Genomic DNA, 18043 nt, shown 5'->3' with positions numbered 1-18043 from the left:
CATGGTAACTATGGACAAGAAAGATTAGTGACTTATAAGGCCGCCGTGTCCATACAATCAGTTGATCAATGCAGTGAGACCATGCCTCTGTACATATCGAGTCTCAAGGCCGGTGGGATCGCGATTTGTAATGGAGTACTGCAAAGAAAATAAAATACAACTGTAAGAAACACGATTGTCAGTACAAAGGATATTGCAAAAAAATAAGCAAGCAAAACAAAAGAAAAACTTACAAAGTCCTCTAAATATGTCTTGTGGCCGCCACTCCCAAGATGATGGACCACTCCGGCCTCTAATTATGCCCTCGCCACCTTGCGCTGCTGTCTTCAACATCCTGGAGAATCTGTAGCCTCCTCCTTGAGTCGGCACCAGTCGTTTGTGTCTAGCCACTCGGGCTTTGAAGCCCCATTCTTGAGTGCCTTGCATGCATCTGATCGTCTATGTGACATATATATATGCATGCACTTCATTATCTAGCCAGTAGAAAACCTATCCACTATGACTGGTACCAGAAACTCCTTATGCAAGGATGCTACTATGTAGTCCTTGCTCCCCTCCTGTATGTTCTTCCAATGATCTAAGATGTTGTGCCGAAAAACTTGTTGGCACAACTCTCTCATGCAAGCCATCACAACTCCTCATGTAAGGATGCTACTATGTAGTCCTTGCTCCCCTCCGGTATGTTCTTCCAATGATCCAAGACGTTGTGTCGAAAAACTTGTTGGCACAACTCTCTCATGCGAGCCATCACCCTCCTGCCCTCATCATTCATGATGATGGCTCCTGACCTATCATCTACAAGGTAGGCATACCCCTCTGGGGTATGCCTAAGATGGGTCCTCTCCCACCTGCGACCACACTCCTGGGCATATCCAGGAGACCCCTGTATATCTGGTGTACCTATCGGGGTAGTATCTATTGGAATAGCATCCATAGGGGTGCCACCTGCGGACAACTGAGAAAAAGTCAGAGTGAGTGGAGTAGACGTTCTCACAGGTGTGACAAATCCTGGAGGTGATGCAACTTCAGTAGAACAACGAGACGGAGACACCGTGTCCATACCTCCACAACAACCACCTGAGCCATGCTCTCTCGAACCGCACAAGAGCAAGGAGTAGCACCTGTATCTCGAACCGATCGTGGGCTCACTACATCCAAATCTTTGCATCATCTCCCTAAACCATTCCCTCTGTCTGGCCCAAGTCTGGAGTGTCGACCTTGTCTGCTAGAAACTTAAGCATCAAAGCTTGCCAAAGTAGATCTAATAGAGCGACTTGACGGTGTCCAAGACAGCTTCTTGTCCGCCATATCTTTGAATCTCACCATCTGATCTGGAGACATACGCATGAAGATCTCATGTAGCTCCTCGTCGCTCAGCATAATCAATATAAAACATACAGAGCATGGTAATATAAATATTAAAAAAACGATCTTACTTAAAATGCATAAGGTACATAAGATATGCATTTCCTTTAACAAAACATATATCTCTCTCTACCACTACTACTACCACTATAATAAACAAGAAAAGAAGAAAAAAAAACAACAACAACAACAACTACTACTACTACAAATAAGAAAAGAAGAAAAAACTACTACTACTATCACTACTACAATAAAAAAACTATTACTACTATAACAACAACAACAACAAACAAGAAAACCACTACTACTACTACAACCATGACTACAACGACTACGACCACGACCATGACTACCACTACCACTACCACTACCACTACCACTACCACTACCACTATAATAAACAAAAAAATAAGAAAAAATAACAACAACAACAATAATAACTACTACTACTACAATAACAACAAACAAGAAAAGAAGAAAAAGCTACTATTACTATTACTACTACTACTACTACTACTACAATAACAACAAACAAGAAAACTAAACAACAATAAACAAGAAAAGAAAAAAAAACTACTACAACTACAATAACAACGAACAAAAAAACTACTATTACTACAATCACGACTACGATGACTAGGACCATGACTATGACTACCATAACAACTCTCTCTCTCTCTACCACTACCACTACCACTACAATAAACAAGAATAGAAGAAAAATCAACAACAACAACAACAAACAAGAAAATAAGAAAAAACTACTACTACTACCACTACTACAACAACAACAAACAAGAAAATAAGAAAAAACTACTACTACTACCACTACTACAACAACAACAAACAAGAAAACTAAACAACAATAAATAAGAAAAGAAAAAAAACTGCTACTACTATAACAACAATAACAACAACAAATAAGAAAACGACTACTACTACTACAACAACAAATAAGAAAACTACTACTACTACTACTACTACTACTACTACTACTACTACTACTACTACTACTACTACTACTACTACTACTACTACTACTACTACTACTACTACTACTACTACTACTACTACTACTACTACTACTACTACTACTACTACTACTACTACTACTACTACTACTACTACTACTACTACTACTACTACTACTACTACTACTACCATGACTACGACGACTATGACTACCACAATAACAAACCACTACCACTACAATAAATAAGAAAAGAAGAAGAAGAAGAAAAAAAAACAACTACTACAATAACAACAAACAAGAAAAGAAGGAAAAACTACTACTACTACTACTACTACTACTACTATAACAAACAAGAAAACTACTATTTCTACTACTACAATCACGACTACAATGACTACCTACCACAACAACTCTCTCTCTCTACCACTACCACTACCACTACAATAAATAAGAATAGAAGAAAAATCAACAACAACTACAACTACAACAACAACAACAACAACAACAACAAAAAATAAGAAAAGAAGAAAAAACTACTACTACTACCACTACTATAACAACAACAAAAAAGAAAACTAAACAACAATAAACAAGAAAAGAAGAAAAACTACTACTACTACAATAACAACAAACAAGAAAACCACCACCACACCACCACCACCACCACTACTACTACTACTACCATGACTATGACGACTACGACTACCACAACAACAAACCACTACCACTACAATAAACAAGAAAAGAAGAAAAAACAACAACAACAACAATAACTACTACTACTACTACAATAAAAACAAACAAGAAAAGAAGAAAAAACTACTACTACTACTATTACTACAACAACAACAACAATAAAAAATAAGAAAACTAAACAACAATAAACAAGAAAAGAAAAAAAGTACTACCACTACAACAACAACAAACAAGAAAACTACTATTACTACTAGTAGTATTACTACAATCACAACTACGATGACTATGACCACAACTACGACTACCACAACAACAACAAACTAGAAGAGAAGAAATTAAATAACAACTACTACTATCACTACCACTACCACTACTACTACTACGACTACCACAACAATAACAAACAAGAAAATAATAAATTAAACAACAACTACTACTACCACTACCACTACTACTACTCCTACTACTACTACTACTACTACTACCACAAAAACAACAAATTAGAAAATAAGAAATTAAACAAAAACTACCACTACTGCTACCACTACCACTACCACCACCACCACCACCACCACCACCACCACCACCACCACCACCACCACTACTACTACTACTACTACAAACAAGAAAAAAAAAGAAATAAAACAACGACAATAATAACAACAACCTCTCCCTCCCTCTCCCTCTCCCTCTCCCTCTCCCTCTCCCTCTCCCTCTCTTTTTCTCTTTCCCTATTATGTTTAATGTTTTCTCTCTCTCTCTCTCTCTCTCTCTCTCTCTCTCTCTCTCTCTCTCTCTCTCTCTCTCTCATTCCTTCTTTTCTTTTCTCTCTTCCTCTCCCTCTCTCAATACACATGATTTTTAACAAAAACAAGTAAAAGAAAAAGAGAGAAAAAAAAAACAAAGCAATAAGGAACAATGCAATCACCGTAAAGGCCCGAGGATGGATTTGGCGGCTCCTCTTCGCCCTCCGTACACTTCCTCCTCTTCTTCGCAAATGGTGGCAATGGTGGTGAGAAGATTTCATTCTCCCTCTTTCTCTTTTTCTCTCCCTCTCCCTCTCAAATGCAAGATGGAGTGCGCTCTCCCTTTCACTCTCTCTTTCGTTTGTTCACGCAAAATAATGCACTTAGGTTTTGGCCCGTGTTTTTTCGTCTGAGCATCGTCGCTATTTGCATTGCTATCGCTATTTGTGTTGCTATTTGTGTTGCTAGCAACACAAATAGAGATGCCGCTATTTTGCGTTCATTATGCCTCTGTATCCTTGTAGTGCTAGAGAGTCGGTGTCGGGCCCGTTTTAGGTCCTGAAAGGAGGTGGTGCGTTTGCCAGGAGTTGCCTAAAGTTGTAGTTTGCGTACCTTGGTCGATTTGGGACCCATTCTCTAGTGTATGCTAAAAACTAGTGAGTTAGACTCACAAGACCATCAAGCGGATCTCTAAAAGCAAGAAAGGTTTGAAGGAGCTAGATGTTAGGCTGAGATAAACAGAAGATATTCTCTACAAAGGAGTGGCCCAGTATCTTTGCAAGGGCGAGGTCTAAATAGCTGCAGCTTCGGTGTACAGTCTGTTAGGGGGAGAAAGCTCTAGTCCTTTCCCCCCTCTAGTCGGTCCCTCCACTTTGATTGGAGCTATAGTTCTAATTGCTCGAATCCTTGTAGTGAATTTGGTTGTTACCATGGTGGCACAACCTATTGCTATACCTGTTGGAATGGCAGATTTTCCAGCTTTGGGATTCCCTCTACCCATCTTTAATAGGTTAGCAGAAGAAGATACAGAACTACACATTAACGAATTCTAGAAGTTGATGTTCAACTGTCGGATTGAAGACGAAGGACACTTAATGATGTTCTTTAATATGACTTTGAAAGGACATGCTGCAATGTGATATCACAGCAGCCTAGAGGCTAGAATCATAACCACACTCGATTTATTCTTTGTGGCATTTCGAAGGGAGTTTTTCCTTGTAAGGAGAGGTTAGTATTGACTATGTGTCCTTAATGTTACATATCAAGAAACCCATGAGAATGTCCCTGGATATGCCAAGAAACTTAAGGAGGTATTTCAAAAATTGCAAACCTATATCCCCATTCCAACTACTCCTGAGCTGCAATATTTTCTGAATGGGTTAAACTTTAATATTCAAGTGCAATTGAGTAGTGTTGCTCTTGTCAACATTGATATGGCCATAACACAAGCGGAAGATGTAGAATCACAATTACAGACGGCTTATGCCTCTAGGTCAAACTAGAATTTAAGTTTAGGGTTTGAAAATGTTTTAGTTTTGACAAATGGAGGTCAAGGGATGCCCATGAGTCCTCCTAATGGGAGAGGAAACATAATCCCGAATGTACCCATGTTGCCAGCTCCTCCTAGTGTGACTATGCCGATGACAAGTCAAATAGCTCCACCAACCATTAGAAGCCCAATGATAAATCCTACACTTGTTTCAGGGAATCAATAGCCAATCCCTAATCAAGTGGATAGACCAATGGAATGACAGGTAGACAATTGTGGCTACGAGTCAAGTGCCTCAAATGTCCTTGGAAAAGTTAAGGATATGATGAAGCACTATACTGATATGATTAGTGAGTAATATAGACAAATAGACATCAATGTTAATTTCCTTAAGAAGTAGCAAAACTTGATAGGGAGTCAGCGCCTTGAAGAGGGTGACCCATCAAGATTCAGCTGTAAGTGGTGTGGTGGTCAACATTTCCCTAGGAAATTTCCAAATGTCAAATGCGACATATGTGGGGAGTCTGGCCACTTAGTCAGTACCTGTTGGAGTAAGATTAGCTCTCTCTAGCAAGGAAGTAAGCACCGAGGTCCAGTTAATCATCGAGTTCAAGGGAATAATGTCGAGCAAGATGAAGGACAGAAGCAAATATTACAACAAGGGAAGGCTATTGTAGAAGAGCTACCTAGTGGTAGTGGAGTTAGCCTTATAGAAGCTATTTGCATTAAGGATACATAAGTTGCTAATCTACGGGTTGTTACAAGAGGTCAAAAGGGTAAAGAAGTTGACAAAGCTAAGGCAAAACCTGTCGAAGGAAACCCTAAGCAAGATGATAAGGGGATGCAAGTCCTTAATCCCAGTACGAAAGGCAAACCTCTTAAAGTTATTGATGGTAAAGTCAAACCCGAGTAGGATAGGGAGTCGCCAAAGAAAAAGGAAAAAGCCAAGAAAGAAGCACCAAAGCTGGTTCAAAGACTAGAGAATGGCCTGGTGAGAAAAGCGAGCTCTTGCTAGTTATCATGAATTTGATTTAGCGAGTTCTCTTTGTGAAGTTAAGCCAGATGTAAATCTTCTACAGTTGATTAAATTGTCTCTAGGAGTGCGTAAGGAATTTAAGAAGATCCTATGAACTGGGTATATCTTTGAGCCCTTGGGAATAGCACAAGTAGGAGATGATTGGTTTGAACGTGCTGAAAAGCACTGTCCCAGGGTAGTTGCATCTCTTGATGGAATATTACAAGACCATGCTATTGTGGACACCGGATCGTTTGTCAACATTATGAGTTCTAAATTGATGGAGAGATTGAGATTAGAAATAAAAAAAGATGCCTCCACGATCCTCCAAATGGCTGATGACAGTTTAAGGCAACTTGAAGGTTGCATTACTAAAGTCCATGTGACCATTGCCAATGTAGAATGCATTTTGGAGTTTAGGGTTATTAGGTTTGTAGGGCATCCTACCTATCAAGTGTTGCTAGGCAAGCCATGGATCATACAAGCAAATTGTTAGGTTGATATACTTGTTGGTCGATTGATATTTGGTCGAGGTGCTAGACATGTAGTAGTAGATGCCTATCTTGAATCTCCTCAGAGTGAGAGAGTTCCTTTGTCTTCATCAAAGTTTGATATGCTAGATGCTCCATCTGCTAGTGAGACGTCATCAAGAAACAAATCCAATGAGGAATCCACTACAGAGGATATCTACCAAGTTACCTTGAATGAGCCAATAGAGGCTCAAGAGAGGATAAGGGATGTGGATGTAATTGAGCTCAACCTCGGTATGATGAATGATTCGAAAGAAAGGAAGGACTATATGTCCTTGATTCAAGAATTCCGTGATACTTTTTCCTGGAGTTATGATGAGCTGAGTGGTATTCCTCCCAGCCTGTTGGCTATCCATACCATTCCTCTAAAGGAAGGTAGCCATCCTGTGCACCATAAAGTAAGGCATATGCCTTTGGAATTGAGGGACATGCTATTCGAGGAGTTACAAAAATTGTGAAAAGCCGATATGATCTTCTCTGTTTAGCACATTGAATGTGTTCACCAGTTGTTATTAGAAAAAAGAACAAAAATAATCAAATTTGGCTTTGGGTAAACTTTAGAGAGCTTAATAAATAGATAGTTAAGGACTACTACCCATTGCCTTTCTTTGATCAGATTTTGGATAAATTAGCAGGTAGGGAAATTCATTCGTTTATGGATTGCTTTGCTGGATATAATCATATGGCCATTGCCTCGAGGGGTTCACTCATGAATATATGTATATATAACCTGAGTTCAAAATAAGGGGTTTTTAAAACACCATTTTTTACATACAGAAGGGTGCCATATAAAGGGGTTACTTACATATTGAATAGAAAAGGGTTGTGTTTTATTGAAGAAAAATTCATAGATTAGGATATTTATAAATAGGCGATGAATGCAAGTTATATAGAGAATATATATATATAGTAAACCCCCGAGGCCATTGGGAAGGAAAAATTGAAAATGACATAAATTACTGTCTAACCTTCGTGTATCATGTGATGGCCTTTGGTCTATGCAATGCACATGGATATTCGCAACGAACAATCGATAATACCTTTGGTGATATTTTTCCAAAGGAGTTAAAAGTCTTCATTGATGATCTGAGGGCAGCCACCATAAGGGAGAAACCTTTGTAGACAGTTCTGCATTGCTCATAACCCTAGAAAGTGAATATTTTGAGTGCCCTATGGGTTGTTACTCGGCAAGGTGGTTAGTTTAGCTGGTATTATGCTTTTCGATCATAGTGGGTGTCTTTTATTGGAGAGGAGTAGATGATATCTATCATCATTGTGTAGTACCCGATGAGGTATCATTTATTCTTGAGGAGTGTCATGATTCAACATGTGGGGGACATTTTGCTAGTCAACTTACTACCCAAAAAGCTCTTCGTGGTGCTAGATATTGGTGGCCGTCGATTTTTCGAGATGCTTTCAATTATGTTAAGCACTGTGATGACTATCAAAGATATGATGCGAGGAGGTGACCTCTAAATCCCATTTTGGTTATGTTTCCCTTTTAAAAATGGGGTATTGATTTTGTGGGACCAATATACCCTTCATCAACTACGCAAAAACGGTATATCATTGTCACAACATACTACTTTACAAAGTGGTCTGAATCTCAAGCAACAGTGAAGGACAATGCTAAGAAGACGACCAATTTCATTATGGAGCAAATTGTTTGCCATTTCGGTCCACCAAAGGAGATTGTGTCTGATCGAGAGACACACTTCAAAAACAAGGTTATAGTGTCCTTGATTGAAGCTCTAAAGATTAAGCACAACAAGAATACCCCATATAATCCTCAAGTGAACGGTTAGGTTGAGAGTATGAATAAACAACTAGTAAGAATCTTATCTAAAATTGTATCAGAAAGCAAGCACGATTCGGATAAGAAATTATATATGGTAGTGTGGGCTTATAACAAGATCTTCAAGAGAGCCACATGCCACACCCCGTTCAAGCTAGTGTATGGGGAGGAGTATGTTTTGTTGTTAGAAATAGAGCTTCCCACTGTGCATTTTTCCCTCAATCACTCATTGGGAGAGGAAGAAACATTACAGGAATGGTATACTTCCCTCACACATCTTGATGAGATTTGATTGCATGCTTTATTACATCAAGAAGTTGGAAAGAGGGGAATGAAAGTCTTGCATGGTCTTCGAGCTAAGAAGTATAAATTTGTGAAATGGCTGTTAGTGTTGTATTATGATGCTCGAAGGGAGATCTTTCCAAGAAAATTAGAACCCAAATGGGACGAACCATACAAGATTGTACGTTTAGGAAAGAATGGCTATACAACCCTTCTAGCAGATTTGCAAGGGGTAGAGTTTAAGACTAAAGTTAACTTTAATAAGCTCAAGCCTTACTATGTGTAAGGGTTGACGTTGGGCTTGGTGCCTGTGTAGGTCTTTTAGGATTCGGCTTTAATGTGTAGTAGGTACCAAGACAAGTGGATGTGATGCATCATTCCTTATTTGAAGTATCCATACCTTGAGCAACGTTACCACCAAGGTCAAGTGATCTGGTGGAGCAAAGGGTATTAGGTTACTAAGTGGCAGGACAAATCCTTTACGTGGGAAATTAAGGTCTATTACCACCATTGCCAATGAATCTTGACTAGCATTCCTATTGAGTTGAACGAGGAAGGAGGAATTGTGCCTGTTATATACCCTCTCTCTCGGATTGATTTTGATTATCATAAGTACGAGTGAGTTGATTATTATGGCATGGCCTATCAATGAGGCTTGGGTTTATACTTTGCACTTTGATGGAGCTTTCAGAGGGCCCACTAAACATGAAAGCGTTGGTGTGGTCATTAAAGACCCTCGACATAGGGACATTGTTATGAAGATGGGAGTCTATTTAGGACCCTATTTTACTAATAATATGGCAAAATACAAGGCCTTGATCATACAGCTGAACATAGCATGATGTGATGGTACATTGGTTATTGGTTAAAGGATACTCACAATTAGTAATTAATAGACTAAATGGTACTTATAGTGTTTGGGATTCCATCTTATGGATGTACCATCATGCAGCCTTGGATATGTTGCATATCTTTGAGACTATGACTTGTTAGTTAGTTCATCGACAATGGAATCGCTTTGCGGATTCCTTGGCTAACTATGCTTTTATGGAAGATGTCTTTTTCAATTGTGGTCTAGGGGAGCTCTTACAATTACCTCTTAACATCAGCCCTGGACTACTTTGGGGTCTTCTTGCTGACACGCCATATTTTGGATGCAAGTCGCAAGTGTGCACCTTCCTCCTCTATCATTGATGCATAGGATTGTGTATCGTCATATTCATCAGATACCCCTTGCTGTTCATGTAGCGGGGTTAGCTAATAACCTGATGCACTTAGTGTAGGGCCCATGAGACCTTATCCTTGGTTATTTTTGTGCTTTAGTTGAGTAATGTTAGAACCAAGAGATTGTTTTAACAGTATGTTGTGTTGAATGGTGGTTAAATGTTTGATTTCATAAGACCAAGAGGGCCAGTTTTGTTGAGTTTAAATGCCTTATTTCTTAGGCCATGAGGGCCAATCTTTTTGGGTGTGACATGTTATATTTCCTTAGGGGCCAAGAGGGCCATATGCTTGTTTGGTGCAGGTATGTTTAATGGTTTTCTATTTTAATGATTGCATCACATAGGTTGACGAAGTCACTGGAGGGAGCCTTTGCTGTGGAGGAGCTTCTTATGGCCATTCCAAGTGGTGTCGTCCCCTTTCTCAGCTTTTCCCTTAAGCTAATAATGATATATATGTATGTGGGGGTTACTTTCTTTTTGTTTGTGGGGACTGGAAATCAAGGCATGAAGTCCTAGGGTTTGGTTAGGTATATCTTGGGGGAGATTTGAGTAGTTGTCTACCTCTTGTTAGGACATTGTCATGCAATAAAGACCTACGATAGAGGGTAGTCCTTGTGACCCTGTCCTTTCTGCTTGCTAGGTAGCTATCCTAGGCAAGTGTGAGGCAGTTAGAGAAGCCTACCAAAATATCAAAAGAAGAGCAAGTTCTAAATCTATCTAAAAATAAAAATTACAGAGGTGTGTAAAAAGGGGTTCTGACCCCTCAAAAAGAAACAAAAAAGGAAAAGGAAGAAAATTCCTACAAGCAGTTGATTATCGCCTTGCAAAGGCTTGATAGGTTCCTAGGGATGAGTCAAACTCACTTAGGGCCAATGCCTTGTCTTCCTAGGGGTAATAGCTAGCCAAAAAGAAAAGAAAAGTAAGGTTGGAGTGAAAATAAAAGTGAACATTAAAACATGATTAAGTGTTGCCTCATGAGAGCTTGGTAGGTTCTTGGGTACCAAGTTAGGACTTGAGGTTGATGCCATGTTCTCCTTGGGACACTTTATGTCAGCTCCCTCCTTTTTACATGCCCAAGTATGAAACCTTGAATGGAAAATGTGTTACAAGAAAAATATGATGACTAGGCTATAGGAGTCCTCGCCTAGTAGGAGGTCCTGGTCTAGTTGTCCTAAGTCAGGTAGGTAGTTCAGACCACCACTAGGATGACCTCTTTGATAGGATTTTTAGCATTTGTGTTCAAGCAATTGGTTAGAGACTCACTTTGGCTTCTGTAAGATTATTGTATGGGCCTATACCTTTTGTATTACATGCCTTGATTTTGTCAAGGGGTAGGGTGTGAGATGTGGAGTGTTTTGTTTTGTATTTGCCGTTTTAGCTTGATGTTACGTATGGTTATGTTTATGCAAATCAATTCATGGGATTCGATAGGATAAATCACCCTATCATGTGGTCGCTAATGAGAGTAGATTTTAAAGCCCACTAGAGTGCGGATAAGAAGCGGATAAGTGTAAATTCAAGGTGGGAATTTAAAGGCGACGGAAGAGGAACTTGAAGATCTGACAATTTTAAAGACCAAGGAAGATGGAAATGCAAATTTCTCTTGTTGTAGTGGTTGCAAATTTTTAGTAAAATTTTACCATATATGAAAGAGAGAGCTTCTTGGCCATTCAAGATGTCGAGCCAGTCATGTAGAAATTTTCAGGACTCGATTTGGACATCGGACAAGCTAGGTGGGAAGCCAGATGGAACAACGGAGGTCAAAAAGGGCCAAAAGGGAAACAAATTTGGGCATGGGCATTGTGGGGACTTGGGTCCCCCCAATTAAAAAAACTGATCATGATTATGGGGGGGGGGGGGGGCACTGTTTCAAATTGGTGCAAAAAAAAACGTGATTCCCCCCCAAGTGATGAATTTTTTATGGAGGCCATTATAGGCCGCCAGAAAAAGCAACCTCCCAATCTAATCTTGGCAGTGGATTCCTCTGATTTCTTGCCTCAGATTTCCACTCTCCACTTGCGCAATAGTTGTCCGATTGAAGAGCATATAATTCAATCTTTCTCGCTCCTCCTCCTCTCTCCTGTAAGGGGCTAATCATATGCAGAAAATCAAGAAGGAAGGGAGATGAAGGATGCTTGTCTGGTGTGGACCGGATTGCTCTAAAATCGAAAGGAGGATGAGAGGCAATTGTTAAGAATCACGTGGTGGGGAGACTTGCACAAGATGCTACGCCGAACACACACAAAATGCACAATGAGAAGCTCACTCAAGGACAAGAAGAGAGATGGAGGCCAAAACGTTTTCTTGCTGGATTTCTTCTTCTTCTTCCACACACTTTACAATGTACACAAAGTATAGATAAGATACAACATAAAGGAAAGTGGCCTACTAAGTCAAACAATGCATAACCGACTACACTAGTCGACTGGCGCTATAACTATGCTAGCTGTAAATAAGTGTAACAACTTGAATATAATAAGTAATGAGTCAGTGTGGCCATGTGAGAGTCATAATGACCACCAACGTGCTAAGTGTAGACATGTGGATCCACCTAACCAGGCGGTCCATCTCATCAATATCCACATGTGTTGAGCTTGTCATCTCAACACTCCCCCTCAAGCTCAGCTGCATCTCTGCAACTCCAAGTAAGCTTCAAAACTTTTGAAGCTTCTGTATACCCAATGCCTTCATGAAGATGTCAGCTATGTGATCCTGTGTGCTGACATACACCAAGTCAATCTCACATGCTAGTACCTTCTCTCTCACAAAGTGGTAGTGTACCTCAATATGTTTTGTCCTGGCATGGAACACAGGGTTCCTAGCCAACTGTATACTACTCATGTTGTCACAATAAATGACAACTGGACCTTCCACCTGCTTATCCAAATCAGCCAATAACTTTTGCAGCCATACTACCTCACATGCTGCAACAACATCACCTCTATACTCAGCCTTTGTACTCGACAAAGCAACTGCAGATTGCTTTTTGTTGCTCCAAGCAACTGCTGCACTACCAAGAGAGAACATGTATCCGCTGGTAAATCTTCTATAAGACATACTACTAGCCCAATCTGCATCTGTGTATCCAAACACCTGTACATCTGTACCTGCTTTATAGAAAAGTCCATAATGTAATGTGGACTTCACATATCTCAATATGCGTTTGACTGCATCCAGATGTGGCTTTCTAGGTACTTGCATAAACTGACTCACAAGACCAACAGCGTAGCTCAAGTCTGGCCTTGTAATGGTCATGTAGATCAAACTCCCCACTATCCTCCTGAACATAGTAGGGTCTTCTATCTCATCCCCAACATCAGCACAACTCAACTTTACATTCTGCTCCAACGGGACTGAAAGTGGTTTGCATGCTGTCATACCATACTTGGACAATATATCCAAGCCATATTGTCTTTGGGATGCCTCAAACTAAATCCTTCATCTCAAACTTCTTCTTCAAAAAGTCCTTGACTTCAGCAATCCCACTATCACTATCACTATCACTTGTAATAATCAAGGCATCCACATAGATGACTATGATGACCAAATGTGCATCTTCATTTCTCACATAAAGTGAGTGATCAGCATTAGAAACATAGAAGCCAATATTGACAAGATACTCTCTGATCTTGTCAGACCATGCTCTAGGTGCTTGCTTGAGCCCATAGAGTGCCTTCTTCAACCTGCACACATATGTGGGATGCTTTAAATCTTCATAACCTGCTGGTTGATCCATATACACTTCTTCCTGCAAATCACCATGCAAGAAGGCATTCTTCACATCCATTTGCTGCAACCTCCTACCAAAGCAATCACACATCTGACAGTTTCCATCCTAGCAATTGGACTGAAGGTTTCATCATAATCTATGCCATATGTCTGGGCATAGCCTTTTGCAACCAGCCTAGCTTTGTACCTACTAATAGAACCATCTGCATTGTGCTTAATCTTATAAACCCACTTACATCCAATGGTTTTCTTGCCCTTCGGAAATGATACTAGATCCCAAGTCTTATTGGTCTCTAATGCAGCCATCTCCTCATCCATTGCTGCATCCCAATGAGAATGACCAACAGCATCCTCAAAACAAGTGGGCTCAACATCCTCAACTAGTTTCACCATATAAGCATAATGGTGAGCTGCATAACCTTCAAAACCAAATCGTTTAATAGGGTATCTCACCCTGCTAGACCTGCGTACCACTGGATCACTCAACGGAGTCTTTGCATTGACGCGTGCTTTCTGCACACCTGGAGTCCTCACTAAAGGAATGCCAAGCTCATCATCCAAGCTCTTTGAGCCACTAGAGTCTCCATCAAGAACTGTATCAATGCCTTCTGACACTTTACTCTTTCCTTTGTCTTTACATGTAGTGCTACTAGATGCACCTGAAGATGTATAGCTACTCCTTAGTCTCCCAGACCAAGGACTACCAGATGATGTTTCTAGTCCACTAAGAGTCCATGATTCTTGCTTTTCAGCCTACACATGAGTGTCATGATCATGATCATCATCATCCAATGCATCACCACTAGATGCATACCAACTGCTCATTTCATCAAAGATGACATCCTTGCTCACTCTTGTTAGAATATCAAGCTCATTTAGTGTGTGTTAACCGACATGAGCTGGACACAGCTAGTCTAGCCATAGTAGTTAGATACATTAAATAAGTCGGTGCCTTTGGTGTGAATGGTCTTATGACCGTAGGTTGTATCTTTCACTATTGTGTGGTATGAATAATATAGAGAGTGAGAGAGGAAGCTTGTTGCTTCACTCTGTCTGTCATCTATCTGCCTCTTTGAATTTGAACATGGTATCAGAGCCATGAATGGGCTCACTGATGGAATGCACTCAATAAGAAGACTTGAAGAGTGAACTGAAGAGCTGGAAAAAGAAGAGGACTAACTGCCATTTCCATCAAAGGTCACACTAGAGGTATGTACAGTGAAGCATTGGAGTCTTCTGACTTGAAGAAGGGTTGTTGCTTGCTGAGAGGTCCTCCAAGGACTGATTGAGCATCAGTGAGTGTATCATTGTCATGGTAATGAGCAAGATGTGCAGCAGCACAGATCTGTCTAGCCAGCGTGTTTGCGCCTGTTTCCAGGCTGAACTCCATGGCTGAGATTCAGCACATGGACTGCTTACCAAGGCTCTATTGAGCATTACCAGGAGTGTAGCTTGTCTGGAGATTCACCAAAGCTCCGTTGAGCATCAACAAGTGGGCAAATCTGATCTGAATGTACTCTGAACAGTCTGTGTGGACTGTGCCTATGAACAGGCTGCTCTCATTGGCTGAGATTCAAGGAGTATAATACTTGTCAGGTGGCATAGAGCTTGGATGCATACCAAGGAAGGTTCTTGAAGGGTCTATCCTACTATTGCTCTTGTGGGAGCTCATGTGGGAGCTGTAATAAAGGTGTACAGATCTGAATACACAGGGCTGAACTGTCAGTGAACTTACAGTGACATTGTACACTTGGGAAGCCTGCATATTTGGATGCTCTTTGGCATGTACATTGAACTTGGATGTAGCACTTGATGCTTGGTAGAAGACATGTCATACTTCTTGGGTATTTTGACATAAACTTGGAGCTTGAAATGGCCTGATCTGAGAGCCTGTGATAGGCTGAAAAATTGAAAAAATTTGCAGACATAAAGCACAAATTGGTTATTTCTGAAGAACTAGTTGGCTGGGTTTGTTCCACAGGTACTTGAAGACTCGGTCTATGACTGTTGAATGCTTGAGCATTGGAAACAAAAGTAATGCAAATGGTTCATGGATATTTGGGACTGAAATTAATCCCTGTTGGCAGTGCATTGGCTATTTGAAATCTGGGAATTTATTTACAATATTCATATATGCTGGTTATATACTATTTTGAGGTTCTATGCCTATGCATGGCTTGACACATGTACCCGCAGTCAACTAAGCAGTTTTTGGAACATGCATTACGTGTATCCAGGTAGAGTTTGAATTTGGAAAGGCTGCTGTAATTGCAGTTTACAGGTTTGGACTGCATGCTTTTGGACCTTGGCAGTGGGTCTGCAGGAGTTAAATCTGAACCAAACATCAAGCATATGTATTGGCAGGTGTCTTTATGAGTTGGATCAACCGATTGTGAATTTGTTTGGGCTGATATTTGACTGAAATTTACTGGTTTTTTTTCTGCAATTAATTGCAGAAAACTGTCATAAACAGTTCCGGACTGAAGTTGAACTGTTAAGAAGATCTTGGTTTGCAGGTAGCCAGGCAAGGTCTGCAACATGGCAAATGCTGATAGAACTGATAATGTAACCCAGATTGTGGGAGAAAAGCTTGATAGTAACAATTATGCAATATGGAAGTTCCGCATGGAGAACTTTCTGATAGGCAAAGGATACTGGGACTTAGTGACAGGTGTTCAGGCTGAACCTGAAGTTCCAGATAGGAATCCTACAGCTGATCAAAGATGAGCGCATCGAGCTTGGACGGAAAGAGCTCGCAGAGTTTTACATTGGCTATCATTATGTATCTTGGATGCTATGGTGATGCAGATCATGAACTGTAAATCCCCAGTAGATGCATGGAACATATTGGTCAGGTACTATGGCACAACTACGAGTGCCAGGAAGATACAACTGAAGCAAAAATTCAACAACATAGAGAGGAAGAACAGATCCATACAGGACTATGTCACGGAAATTAAAACCTTAGCAGATCAGCTTGCATCTGTTGGCTCACAAGTAGAAGATGAGGATATGGTTACAGTGACCTTAAATGGCTTGGGTCCGGAATACGAGTCTTTTGACACTTCAGTATCTGTGCGGGCTGAGATGCCTGACTTTAATGAACTGGTTGCGTTATTGATTCATGAAGAGGTGAAGCTTGGCTTATCTACAGGGTCAAGCAGCTCAAAGAATAATGATGCAGTTTTTTATTCGAATCAGCGTGGTCATGGTAGCCGTGGTAGAGGCTATGGATCTGGCAGAGGAGGCCAGCAGAATGCATCCTATAGTAATAGTAATCAGCAGTCGTCAAATGCAAGAGGTAGTGGCAACTTTCGAGGCAGGGGGATATCTAACTCCCGTGGCAGAGGCTCATGGCAGCAGCAGCGTCAGCCAGACAATCCAAATAAAGATAAGGATTGTCACTACTGCGGAAAGTATGGGCATATTGCAAAGGATTGCTGGAAGAAGCAGGGAAATCAGAAGGGCAAGCAGCATGGACATTATGCTACATCCAGTCAGGCAGATGACTCTGGTGATAGACTGTTTGCCATGCAATATGTCAAAGATAAGGCTGCTGAAAAATCATCTGATGATGCAGTGTGGTACATTGACTCGGGGGCGTCGAATCACATGACCCCTCATGGTGATTGGTTCACGGATATGGTGGCTGAAAAGCATGGCTATGTATGCACAGGTGATGACACGCAGCATAGCATTGAGCATAAAGGCAAAGTGCCTCTGGTTGTACATGATGGCAGGAAGAAGAATCTTCATGATGTTTTGCATGTCCCTTCGATTACGAAGAACCTATTGTCTGTGGGCCAAATGACAGAGCAGAACTTGCAGGTTCGCTTCAATAAGCATGGCTGCTTTATTGAAGAGTTTGGTAATGGATGCAAGTTGATCGCGAAAGGCCACAGAAATGGAAGAATGTTCACTCTTGATGCTACACTGCCAGAGCTGAATTCCGCTATGTTTGCTCAGGGTTCTGGCACTATCAGGGACTTAGAGATTTGGCACAAGAGAGTGGGGCATGTCAATTTGCAGAGGCTGCAGACCATGCAGAAGAAGCAGCTGGTAACAGGGTTACCTAGATTTCAATATTCAGATATTGGTCATGTATGCGAGGCTTGCCAGTTTGGTAAGCAGTCACGATTGCCGTTTGTCAGGCATGTAAGACAGAGTACACGACCATTGCAGTTAGTGCACTCTGATGTT

The sequence above is a fragment of the Lygodium microphyllum genome, chromosome 4 (genome assembly GCF_053477565.2).
Source record: "Lygodium microphyllum isolate KBCC chromosome 4, Lygodium_microphyllum_v1.1.10, whole genome shotgun sequence".
NCBI lineage: Eukaryota > Viridiplantae > Streptophyta > Polypodiopsida > Schizaeales > Lygodiaceae > Lygodium > Lygodium microphyllum.
Note: the sequence above shows the minus strand (reverse complement) of the source record.